The sequence below is a fragment of the Neofelis nebulosa genome, chromosome 9 (assembly GCF_028018385.1).
Source record: "Neofelis nebulosa isolate mNeoNeb1 chromosome 9, mNeoNeb1.pri, whole genome shotgun sequence".
Taxonomy (NCBI): domain Eukaryota; kingdom Metazoa; phylum Chordata; class Mammalia; order Carnivora; family Felidae; genus Neofelis; species Neofelis nebulosa.
In genome coordinates this window covers 37,298,420-37,310,799 of record NC_080790.1, presented here as the reverse complement: position 1 = coordinate 37,310,799, position 12,380 = coordinate 37,298,420, and positions in this window count along the sequence as shown.

Here is a 12,380-nt window from a genome sequence, read left to right as displayed (position 1 = left end):
TCTTTCTAGAAGTGAGCTGGAGTGAGGCAAGTGAGCAAACAAAGATAGCAGCCCATATTCCCAGAGAGCCTCCGTAGCCTCTCCATGTATGGTGAACCTGAAGTGTGCCCCTTAGGCTAAAGCTCCAGACAAGGAAATAGGCCTTTTTTCACAGGAAAAGTTGGGTGTGTTTCAGTCTGCGGTCTGTGCTGTGCCCTGGCAGTAATAGCTTGCCAACCTCTGTCTCTCTGATGGGCTAAGTCCTGAGGGACTCAGAAAAGCGAGTGCCCCTGGCCACCAGAGCCAGGCGATCCAGGGGTGGCCCCTCTGTGGACTCTGTACCCACTGGCTGTCATGGAACTCTGGAAGCGCATGGGGGCAGATGCACCCACCGGCTTTAGCAGGGCGTGGGAGAACATGGAGGGATGTTGTGCCTATTGGCACTGGCAAGGTAGAGGAAGGTATAAAAAATGGTGCCTGCTAATGCCTCCACCCCTGGAGAGAGTCCTAAAGGCCCCTGCTCCTCCAGTGGGCACTGAAAGATTAGCAAATGAATCTCCTTCACATGTGGTCTGGCTCTTTCCAAACTGCAGCCTTTGTGGTGGGTGAGTCTGCACATGAACCCTTTAAGAGCAGAATCTCAGTTCCCTACAGAATTGGGTCTCCTGGAAGTAAGCGCCGTTGGTTTTCAAAGCCAGCTGTTTTGGGGGCTCATCTTCCTAGTGCAGGCCCCGAGGGTTGGGGTGCCTGACGTGGTGCACCAAGATTCCTCATGAGATTCCTTCCAACTGTGAGAACCAACTGTGGGTCACAGAGCCGGTGGCAGGGCTTTGGGCGAGACCGCGTCTCTTCCTCTTCTGTCTCTATGTGGCCCTATTATCCTCTGTTGTGGGAGATCTGTTTCCCTGTTTTTCAGGTCTTTTTTTAGAGGGAATTGTTTCATCAATAGCTATAGATTTGGTGTGTCTATGGGAGGAGGCAGGTTCAAGACATTTTTATGCTGCCATCTTGAACTGCCTCCTCGACTGTGTTTTCAGCAGTGCCTGGCATGTGGCAAACACTTAATGAGAGTTATATTGACTGCGTATTAATGTGTAAGCCCTGGGAATATGGGGAATAAAGGCTCCAGCAGCTCTTACTCATGCAAACATACACAGCAGCACAGTAAAGGCTGTTGGGTAGGAGTCAGCTCAAGATTTCTATCCATGGTGATACTGAAGAAGGGCATTTAGCCCAATATGGCAGGGGGTGGAGAGCATTCTCCTTGTAAGGCTGCACCAACCTCCATTATTCCTGGTCCATAAATAAAAGAGCATTTGTACCACGTGGGAGAGGCTATTCTTGGCTGCAGGTGACAGCTGGATGGCCTTCTCTAGGCATCCTAATCTTGCCCTTCATTGCTTTCACTGGGGTGGGTTGGGGCATGTGTGCTAGGCAAGGGGTGCTGATGGTGTATGTTGTACCTGAGCATCTTGGGTAGTGAGCTCTTCTTGGCCCTGTTCTTCCTCCTTCTCCTCCTCCTCCTCTTCCCCTTCTTCTTCTTCTTCTTCTTCTTCTTCTTCTTCTTCTTCTTCTTCTTCTTCTTCTTCTTCTTCTTTCTTCTTTCTTCTTTCTTCTTTCTTCTTCTTCTTCTTTCTTCTTCTTCTTTCTTCTTTCTTCTTCTTCTTTCTTCTTGCTTCTTCTTGTCCTCCTTCCCTTCCCTTCCTCCTCCTCCTCTTCTTCTTCTTCTTCTTCTTCTTCTTCTTCTTCTTCTTCTTCTTCTTCTTCTTTCTTCTTCTTCTTTCTTCTTTCTTCTTGCTTCTTCTTGTCCTCCTTCCCTTCCCTTCCTCCTCCTCTTCTTCCCCTTCTTCTTCTTCTTCTTCTTCTTCTTCTTCTTCTTCTTCTTTCTTCTTCTTCTTTCTTCTTCTTTCTTCTTGCTTCTTCTTGTCCTCCTTCCCTTCCCTTCCTCCTCCTCTTCTTCCCCTTCTTCTTCCCCTTCTTCTTCTTCTTCTTCTTCTTTCTTCTTTCTTCTTTCTTCTTCTTCTTCTTTCTTCTTCTTCTTTCTTCTTTCTTCTTCTTCTTTCTTCTTGCTTCTTCTTGTCCTCCTTCCCTTCCCTTCCTCCTCCTCTTCTTCTTCTTCTTCTTCTTCTTTCTTCTTTCTTCTTTCTTCTTCTTCTTTCTTCTTCTTCTTTCTTCTTTCTTCTTCTTTCTTCTTGCTTCTTCTTGTCCTCCTTCCCTTCCCTTCCTCCTCCTCTTCTTCCCCTTCTTCTTCTTCTTCTTCTTCTTCTTCTTCTTCTTCTTCTTTCTTTCTTCTTTCCTCTTTCTTCTTTTTTCTTCCTTCTTCTCCTCCTTCTCCTTCTTCCCCTTCCCCTTCCCTTCCTCCTCCTCCTCCTTCTCTTTCTCCTTGTAAAGATTTTATTTAAGTAATCTCTATACCCAACATGGGGCTCAAACTCACAGTCCCAATATCAAGAGTCACCATACTCTACCACCTGAGTCAGCCTGGCGCCTCTTCCCTTATCTCTTCTTGACTTCAGTCCTGCAATCTTACAAATCCTTTCCTTTTTCCTCCTTTGTGCTCTTCATCTCAGTGGCTGGTGATTCTAACTCCGAGGGTCACCATGGAAGCAACAACAAGCTCAGAAGTTTATTTCTTCCCAACAAGAAAAGACCATGATCCTTTTGTTTTCTGGTCCTGGGGAGGGGACAGGTTACATGGTACTTTAATTATAACCAGATGAGTTTTATTTTTTATGTTATTTTATTAAAGTTTATTTATTTATTTTGAGACAGAGAGCGTGTGCACACATCGGGGGAGGCACAGGGAGAGAGGGAGACAGAAACCCAAGCAGGTTCTGCACTGTCAGCACAGATCCTGACGCAGGGCGTTATCTCACAAAACGTGAGCTGGGCTGAAACAAGATTCAAGTGCTTAACTGACTGAACCACCAGACGACTCCCAGACAAGTTTGGAAAAAAAGTTCACAGCAACCAGCCTTCTGTGAGGATGATAATGAAACACTTCCTTCCAGGACTCACCCTTGGTCCTGGACCACAGAGGAGGGTGTTCATCTGCTGTAACCTTACTGTGAACCATTGAAGGTGAGTGAGGCAGGGTTTCCTGAGGGGGTGATTCCACAATGGTTTTAAAAGTCTGCTGTTTTGGTTAGATTCTCTTGTTCTGTCAGTTCCTATTGGATTGAACTACACATAAGTCAATGCTGAAGTGAGCTGCAGTGTAATTCCAAACAATATGTGATCAATATGTATTTTTGGCATTGGGACACGTGGTTTAAGGTTCAATTACCTAATTTACCTTCATAGCATTGCATTTTGGGGTGATATGGAAAGAAGGTTGCACGAGGAGAACGTGGTGGAGTGTTGGGAGGTTACCTGGATGGGCAGGTGTCCCAGACCAGGTGCATATGAAGGGAGCAGACAGAAGGTCTGGAGCTGCCTCTGATTTCATGGCGAGTTGGTCATGTGATCTAGGGCAAGTCCTTCAACCTTCTACCTTCTCTTTCTTCTTGTTTAAAATGAGGCACAGTGAAATGTGTTCCGGATGCTTGTAGATGTCTCACTGGGAAGGTTCCTTGGTCCAGCGTGACTGGAAAACATTGCCTCTCCACATTCTTTCAGTTACAAGACTCATCAGCACATGACAGGATCTGCAAATACCTACAGGAAGAAAACTGGTTAGGATGTTCAGTGAGCATTTCCCTCACCTTTTGACCACAAAACCCCCTTTTTGTGGTGATGGTGGTGGTGGGGGGTATATTTTGGGAAATATTGGTCAAGGTGTCCTTCCTGTTCGCAAACCTGTGATGTGAAAATCATTGCCGGCACAGTGCATGTTGGTGTCTCAGGCCTGAGTGCGCCTCTGTTCACAGCTCAGCCCCTGTACCAGCTTCCCGGAGCGTGGAGTCCACAGAAGCCACAGTCCCGGAGCCAGCACCTGAAATTCTTATGGGCTCCTTACAGGTGGGTGTGGGGCATACAGCAAAGCATCTACAGTTGTCTCCTGTTGCTGACTTTTGCACACTGCAGTGACCGTGGGGCCCCTCCATTCCACTCCCTGCCCTACATACCCCGTGTCCTCTCTGCCAGGCTCTCCAGAGCAGGCCCTGACTCTCCTCTGCCCTCCCCCTGGACCACTGTCAGAAGCTGACATCAGCCTCTCTCCTCCCTCTGCCCTGCTCCCCTGCCCCCACAACCCTCCTTCTGCTCTTAGGAGAGGGCTCCGCCGAATTCCTGTCGTTCCTTCCTTATCATCCTGCCCTTTCAGCTTGAAGCTGAAACCATCCACCTCTTACCTGATGTCACTGATGACCATATTTGTAGCTTATTACTTTTCTGTGACTTGAAAAGTTGTTTGTTTTTTAAATAAAGATAGCTTGCATGTATTTAGCTTTTTTACACTTCAAAGCCCTCATTCAGGATCTCATGGCATGGTCTCAGTTCCCCAGGTGTGGAAGGGCAATGATCACAGATGTATTGCAGACCCTGCCACCCACAGAGCCTAAGAGGCTGAGGCGGCTGTCACGGTGTCTTGGCAGTGGTAGAATTCCCAAGCGGCCTTCTTTCAGGCCCCCTGTACCTCAGGGGCCTGGCCAACTCCATAGACCCAAGCATCCAGGCCAGCTGGAATGCCGCCCCTTCTCAGGGACACACTACTGTGTATTTGGGCTGACTCCCAGGCTGGCTGCACAAAGCCATGTCTTTGGCTTCCAGAGGCTCGGGAGTGCGGGGTGCAGAATGTCCTTCCCTGGGAGGCTTCGCTTCTGCATCAGGAGCCGGGCTTCCTTGTAGTGGTGTTTGTCAGGATGTTTGGGGTGTGTGGGAGTCTGAAGCCACATTTTTGGCCTATATTGGAGAAGCACATTTTATTATATAAACATTTGAAGGGGGAGTGGAGGAAGCCAGAATAGAGAGCCCTTGGGGCATGTGAATGATGGTGCAAAGTCATTACAGTGATGTCAGGACGTCAGGGCTAGGTCTTCAGTGCTGCGTGGGCCCTACCCGGGAAAGACTCACCTGCCCCTCCTTCTGGCTGTGTCTATGGGACACGGGCTCATCTGTCCAGGCTCCTCTCTGTTGCAGCCAGTGCAGCTCCAGACCTCCCCTGGTGCACGTGTCCCCTGATCAGAGCTGTTCTGGGACAGGGACGCTGTGGCCATTGTCATTTTCCACACTGGGGCGAATGAGCATCTCCAGCACCTTCGTGTATCTCATGACTTATACCTGACACCTTTCTTTAAAAAAAAAAAAAAAAAAAATCTCTCGACAGGCGCCTGGGTGGCTCAGTTGGTTAAGTGTCTGACTCTTGATTTCAGCTCAGGTTATAACGTCATGGTTTGTGAGAGGTTCATGAGATTGAGCCCTGCAGTGGGCTCTGCACTGATAGCATGGGGCCTGCTTGGGATCCTTTCTCCCTCTCTGTCTGCCCCTCCCCTGCTTATACTCTCTGTCTGTCTCTCTCAAGATAAATAAATAAACATTAAAATAAAATTAAAAAATCTCTCAATATAAACAGAATAATTATATAACCTTGTCCTGTAACCCATTACAGCATTAAAAAAATCCTAAAAAACACAAAAAGCAAATGGATGCTGTAAGTCAGCTGTTAGGAGACATTCTGTTGTGAGTTTCCGGAATTACCGTAATCCTTTGCTGCCTGGCCTGGGCCCCTGCCCTGTTTCCTCTTGGGAACAGGGATAGGAGTATGGGACTCCCTGCCCAGCTGGCTCTGCAAGGGCAAAGCCAAAGCAGGACTGTCTTTAAATGAATTTCACATACAAAATTTTCCTATGATTCCATACTTGCACTGTGAACTGTGAAAAAACTTTTTCTTGTTATTTTTGGCGGAAATTTCTTTTCAATAGCCTTTTTAAGTTATAAGGACAACAGACAGAAAATAATAAAGGGGCAGAGGAGAGAATAAAAAATGGACCATAATCTTACCTTCCAGAAATAGTAGCCACTTTTGCCATTTTGTAATTTTCTTTCTGGTTGTGTGTATACACACATACGTGCAATTTTATTGAAGCCTTGGAATTTGTTGTGTGTGTGATTCTGTATAGCTATAGCTTTCCACTTAACTTTGTAGCATAACTGTGGTTCTGCCTCATTAAACAGTCTTGAAGTCGCCCTTGTGAAATCACTGCGGTTTCTTCCATCGTATGGATGTACCATAATTTATTTAACCATTCTTACATTGTAAGACAAATCTACTGGTGCCGACTTTTTACAATTATATATGATGCTTCAGTGAACATCTTTGCAAATACATCCAAGTTTCTGACTTGTTCCTACTAATGGATTGCCAGAAGGTCGGTGAGGGGCAGAAGGGTGGAAACTCCTTTTTTAAGGCTCTTAGCTCAGATCGCCGAATTGCTTTCCAGAACGATAATTCTAAACACGGATGGTTGAGGCTTGCGGCACATGTCAGCGTGAACCTCAGCTGGGGACTGTGGAGGAGTCAGGATTGCCCACTTTGATTTTTGCTTTCTTCCTGTCATTCCTGAGGTGATGTGAGAGGTCAAGATTTGACTTGTTACTTTAGGAGATTTAGGGCAAAAAAAGAGTAAGAAAATGAATGCTTCTTGAGAATTTACTTTGTGTTGCACCCCGTGGAAACAACAATAAACTAATATGATGCCTGGATGGAGCTAGAATGTTTTCTAGAACATTCCACACGCTTTCTTGACTTCATAAAGTCTTTACTACCATCTTTATTATTTTCAACCTTTAGGGTATCCAGGTTTTAAAGACTTTGTATATTAGGTAAAGTCATATAAATCATCCAAGTTGTGTTAAGCAGTGGTGTCCAGTGGGGATATGGGCCCCTGGACACTGGCCATTCTTACTTGCGGCTTTTCTCTGTTCCTGATCAACAGCCACTGTGTCCTGGGCATGCTCAGGCCCAGGCTGGACGCTCCCTCTGAGGAATGTCAAAATTGTCACTTTACACAACAGTCTAAGTACATAGACTCCAAAGAAGGCAGTGCTGAGGGTGTCTAGAGAAGGGGTGTTGGCTTTCTGAGGTAATTTTTCTCTTTCCTTCAGGTTCAGGTGGTTTTTTCCTCCATCTGCTAACTGCTGAGTTCTGAGCCTCAGGGGGTAAAGTAGATTCTGAGCGCTGGAGAAGTGGAACACTATGATTCTCAAATTTAGGCTCATTTCTTTTAAGTACCTATACAAAGATTTATAGAAAAGCCTTAGCTAAAACCATGAGTCTTGCAGCCAGCCATACACTCAACCAGTGTTCGTGGTGCTCAAGTGGAGGTTACAGATGGTGCCCGGGGAGACTGCCCAAAGAATGCTCTCCAGGAGGCAAAGTCCAGGTCTACAGGTTGGACTGCCTACCACCGCCTTCTTTGCCAGATACCCAGGTGCTGAGGATCACCCTGGGGCACAGGGTCTAGTGTTAGACCCTCCAAACTCTTTTTTCTCCAGGGTGCTGACCTCTGCCAGGTGCCAGCAGGAAGGCGAGAAACAGTGGGTTGTGCTACGCGCCGTGTGTAACGCCACGAAACATTGGCTGTGGCATCTGACGTTCACGGGATTGAACCGAGGCCCCAACCCCTTTCCACGTGGCCCTGTAAACATTATGTAATCCACTCAGTCTCAGGTTCCTCATCTATAAAATGGGCTAATAGAACTGCCCACCTCTTAAGTTGGTTGTGATCCTATATTAAAAGATCGTGTGCTGGAAATGTGTGAAAGCTTAGAAGGTGCCGGATGAATATTACTGTTCCTGAGCCTCATCCCATAGAACAGTCAACAGAGGAACAGAGGCAACCACCTAGAAGCACCTGGGGTGCTTCTAATGGGAGACTTTCAGTATGTGGAGAGACTTTGGAGGGAGATATTTTCTCTTGAGCAGAGAGAATTTCTTGTGCCCTCAGAGGGTGCTCACACGACAGGCGCGATTTGGGGCACTTCTCACCTGTGGGGTTTGGAGTCCCCACTCCTCACACCCTGGTGCCCCAGGGATCCCCTCTGGGTTCCTGTCATCTACGTCTTCCCCGGGGCCCTGAGCACTGTGCTCGTTGATCAGCTGTCAGGGAGCAGAGGTGCCCAGGCAGACTGGGGAATCACAGGGACCCCAGCCGGGTACAGGGCACAGAACTGCAGGTGAATGCAAGACCCAGAGGCCCATGGGCAGTGCTGGGCAGTGGGCAGACAGGTGGGGCTGTCCCCTCTCCTGCGATGACCTCGATACTATCGATGAGATTTTGGGGTGATAGTGGGGTTCGGAGCTGATGGACAAGAAAGAATTCTTGAAGACATCTTTGGTGTAGAAAGGTGATTTTATTAAAGTACGGGGACAGGGCCCGTGGGCAGAAAGAGCTGCACTGGGTTGTAAAGAGTGGCTGCTTGTATACTAAGGAATTGGGGGAGATAAAGTCAAGAGGAAGTTTTCGAAAGGGATTTCCATGTGCTGAAGAAGACTCACAGGTTACTGGAGGCCTAGCTATTGTCAAGCTAAGGTTGTTTTTCCCTCTAGCAAAGACTTAAAACGGTAGGGATTTTCTGGACATTAGGCTTTTGATAAGATTGTCCTTTTCTTGTAATTGTACTAAGATATTTGCAAACTGATGGAGACCCTATCAGTTTAACCATTTATTTTCTGTCCTTTCCTTTGTTCTTGGGCAGCCAGAAGCGCCTGAGAAATGTCACACATTTCCCACCCAGGGGTGGGGGTGGGGGCTAGCTTGCACTTTGCCCTCGGCTCACCTTATGGTACTTCATGACTGTCATCAGATCGAAAGCAGGAGACTCTGATGGGGACAGAGGGCCCCGGTCGACCCCAGGGCAGCGCTTGGGAACAGGAAACCTCATAGCCCATTGCCACCCATAGTCCAGTCCCAGGAAGGTAGCCTTTGGCTTGTGGCCCAGGCCCGGTTCCCGCCAGGGGTGACCTGAGCTACCTGAGCTGTGGGACACAGAGCGTGGCAACTTTCATGCTGGCTGCCTCTTGCAGGATGGCTCTGGGGCCTGACCGGCCCCCGTGCAACCTTGGACAGCTGGGCTTCTGGCAGGTGGCCCCGCTGACAAGCAAAGGGCCTTGACCTACACTAGCATGTGGCAGACCCTCTGCTGATAGGAGGTGACTGAGCCCCAGACTGACTTGGAACTAACTTATTAACCCTGGTTTCCAGAACTGGGCTTAGATGGTGCCTACACTGGAGGCTGTATTTGTTTCTTCAAGATGAAAAAAAAGAAGAAGAAGATCTTCTCAGAGTATAAGTAACTCTTCACAACTAATCCCAGTGCACAGAAGAGTGAATGTTCTTGGTGTTTTCTCGAGGTTTCTTAAAGGAAATCTCTCACCGTTCTTTTGGGCGTGGTACTTGGCTGCTGGGAACAGACACAGTTTATCTTGCAGAGGAAACTGTTTTGCAAGAGGTTTCCCACAATTATGGTCTGAGGGAGGGTCCCTGCCAGCTTTTCTTAGTCACTTGGGCTTAGGGGGAAGGTAGGTTTTTGTTGTTGTTGTTCAGTCTTCTTCTTTTTTTTTCATCTGAAGGCCAGAGCCATCTGGGAGCAGGCACACACGGGTAATTACCCTGAGTTGGGGAGACGAAAGGACTGCTGATCAGCAGTTCTCAGAGCTGCTGCAGGTGTGGCTGATGGCTTTTGGTGGAATGTCACAAAGTGCTCAGGCTGGGGGGTGAGTCAGAAATCCTTAGGTCACTTGTGGTTTTCTTTCATGGTTTTGCTGTGACTATTAACTTGTTTTTACTTAACAAGAAAAACAGGTGTTTGGGTGTCTGTTGGAAATAGTGCTGCCCTCTCTTAGCAGCTTATTGCAGTCACATGGCTGCCCCAGTTTGGTCGACACGAAAGACATCACACTAAGGGGGAAACCGGCGAGCCCTTTAGACAGGGCCTGCCTGGACGCTCAGATCCTTGCCATGCTCGCGAAGAGGGAAAGTGTGCTTGGGGTGACCCATCCTTTGATGAAGTTGTATTTCTCACTTGGTGAGAGAGCCCCCAGGGCCCTCCCAGACCCCTCCGGGGCTGACTCCCCTTTTGGAAGTGAGCATGTGTGCCCTGACCCTGGCTTTGATTTTCTACATGCCGCCTCGATGAGCTGACAGCTCTCACCTGGCATTCTGGTGCTTTTTGGGTGGAAATAAAAGCAGCACGTTTGTCCCAACATGGCTTTGGGCTTTCTTTCCACCTGGCCATGTAGCTAGATACTGCAAACACTTTTCCTTTCCTGCTAACATCAACGTACACACTCCGAATTTCCACTGCCCGGAGAGAGCGCCTGTGTCCCCACCTGCAGGTGCCCACCGCTTCCCTCCAGTCCTCAGGCCTGAAGGACGAGTTGCAAGCTTCACTGCAAGGACTTTCAGAAATGGGAATATTTGGTTCCAATCAAATCTGGTCTATTCACGGGAATGAAACCGATGGGCGGTGCCAGATTGGGCCCTCAGCCTTGGGACTGGAAGTGGCTGGAATCTGCCAGACAAACATAGGGCAGGAATCTCTTTTTTTTTTTTTTTTCCTTTCTGCACTCAGACTTAAAGGTGGCCCCGGATGTCCTCCTTTTATCCCATTTCCATTGGACTTGCATTACACCTGTCTGTGACCTTTAGACACGGACTTCTTCAGGGTCAGGTTTTTAATTTGCAGCTTGGAGCCCAGGTCGCTGGGCAGCCATACAGTGACTGCCCAGTGCACACCTACTCGCTCCTTTACCACCGAGCCAGACCACAAGGCTGCGGGCCCCCCTGGAAATCGTGGGGTGCTCGGACTTTCCCTTCTATGGCGGAGAGCTCCAGAGATTTGCTGCCTTGCCACATCACTGCAGCTGGCAGGAAGAATCAGGGTGGCGGGGTGAGTCAGACATTCTGCGTTATTAGAAATGAATGTCACAGGAGTCATTTCCGAGGGAGATGGCCCGCACGGTGCTGCAAGCAGCTGTCTCCAGGAGGTGCCGGCCCTGCAGCCGGAGGAACGGTTGCACGAGTCCCCTCTGCTCCCTGCCGGGCTGTGTCCCCAGTCCTCGAACCTGCCTGCACGTAGCTGTCAGTTCATTGATCGGAAGAGTTGTTTTCTTCTCTTGGGGAGGTAAGAGGTGGGGCAGGGTGGGACACCTGTCCGTGTGTCATGGGCCACTTACAGGGCCATCTTTTTACCTTCCTCTTCCCTTATGTAATTTTCGGGGGGACACGGGATGGTGTAAGCAGGAAGGCAAGAAGACATCGGGCTGTTGGGAATGAGTAAGTATGTCAGACTGGGGCTCTCGGGCCCTTGCCCATCCTCGCCGAGGGGTGGGCTGCCTGTAGGAAGCGGAGCTGGAGCTGGGCCCACCCAAACCCCCACCAATGAGGGCGAAGCCAGCTAATGCAAAATAGAGGGCAGATTGGCTTTTGGAGAGAGTGATGTTCTCTCCAGCACATCCTTGCCAGGAATGTGGAATGGCATCAGGATGAGGCCCGGCAGGCACCGGAAGATGCCCTTGCAGCAGATGAGTTTCCTTTAGTCTCTATAATTCCCATGTTCAGGGAGTAACTGTGCTCCCGCTACCCCCACCATCAGGCCTGCGGTCAAGAGGCTGAGGGTGGCTCCTCACCCCAGCTAATGAAGCCATAGCCAGCTACTGTGCAAAGGGTTCATAGCAGCTGGCACAGAACAGGTGCCCGGAGGACCCCCAGACTCCTGAGGGTGTGGGTGAGGCTGGGTGGCGAGGCATCTTCCCTGCTGGCTATACTCATCAAGTACAGAGACAGCTCTTCTCAGCCTTCTGGGCACCCGGGAGATGTCTGTCATGCTGGCGGGCACCATGAAAACTCCGAGAGTCAGAGGTGGACAAGGGTCTTAATATCCATATGAGCCATTCCTAAGGTTTCCCTTGATTTTATCAGCATTCATTGAGCACCTACTGTACATGGGGAATTGTATCAGAATCAAAAAGATGTAGCTGTTGCTGGTGACAGGAGAGATTTGGCATCCAAACAGGACCTGCTGTCCTTCTCCCTGGAGCCTGAAGGAGTTCTTAGAGAAATGGGGGAGCAGGGGTCCTCAGAAACTGCCAACAGAAGAGAAGCATTAATTGTTTTATTTTTAAAATTTCATTCCCTGGTTTTTGTTTTTCCATCTGGGTGTAGCTCTGGGACATAATCATGCCAATGTGCTTGCTTGCCTGGTCTGATCTTCCCATCTGGGATCAGGCGTGGACACAAAGCGTGGAGAGCTGGTGCCCAGAAGAGGGACCTGGAGGAGGGGAGGCCGCCCAAAGCCCCTGATGCCTCCTTTTACTCTGTCTTATTGACTTCCAGGGGAACGAAGGCGTGTCTGGGGTGAGCTCTGCTGCACGTGTTCCATTGTCCCTGTCCTCGTGCTGATGGGCAGTGCATTGCATTTCCTCTCCCAGCATGCCAAATGACCATGATCTTCCCCTCCTC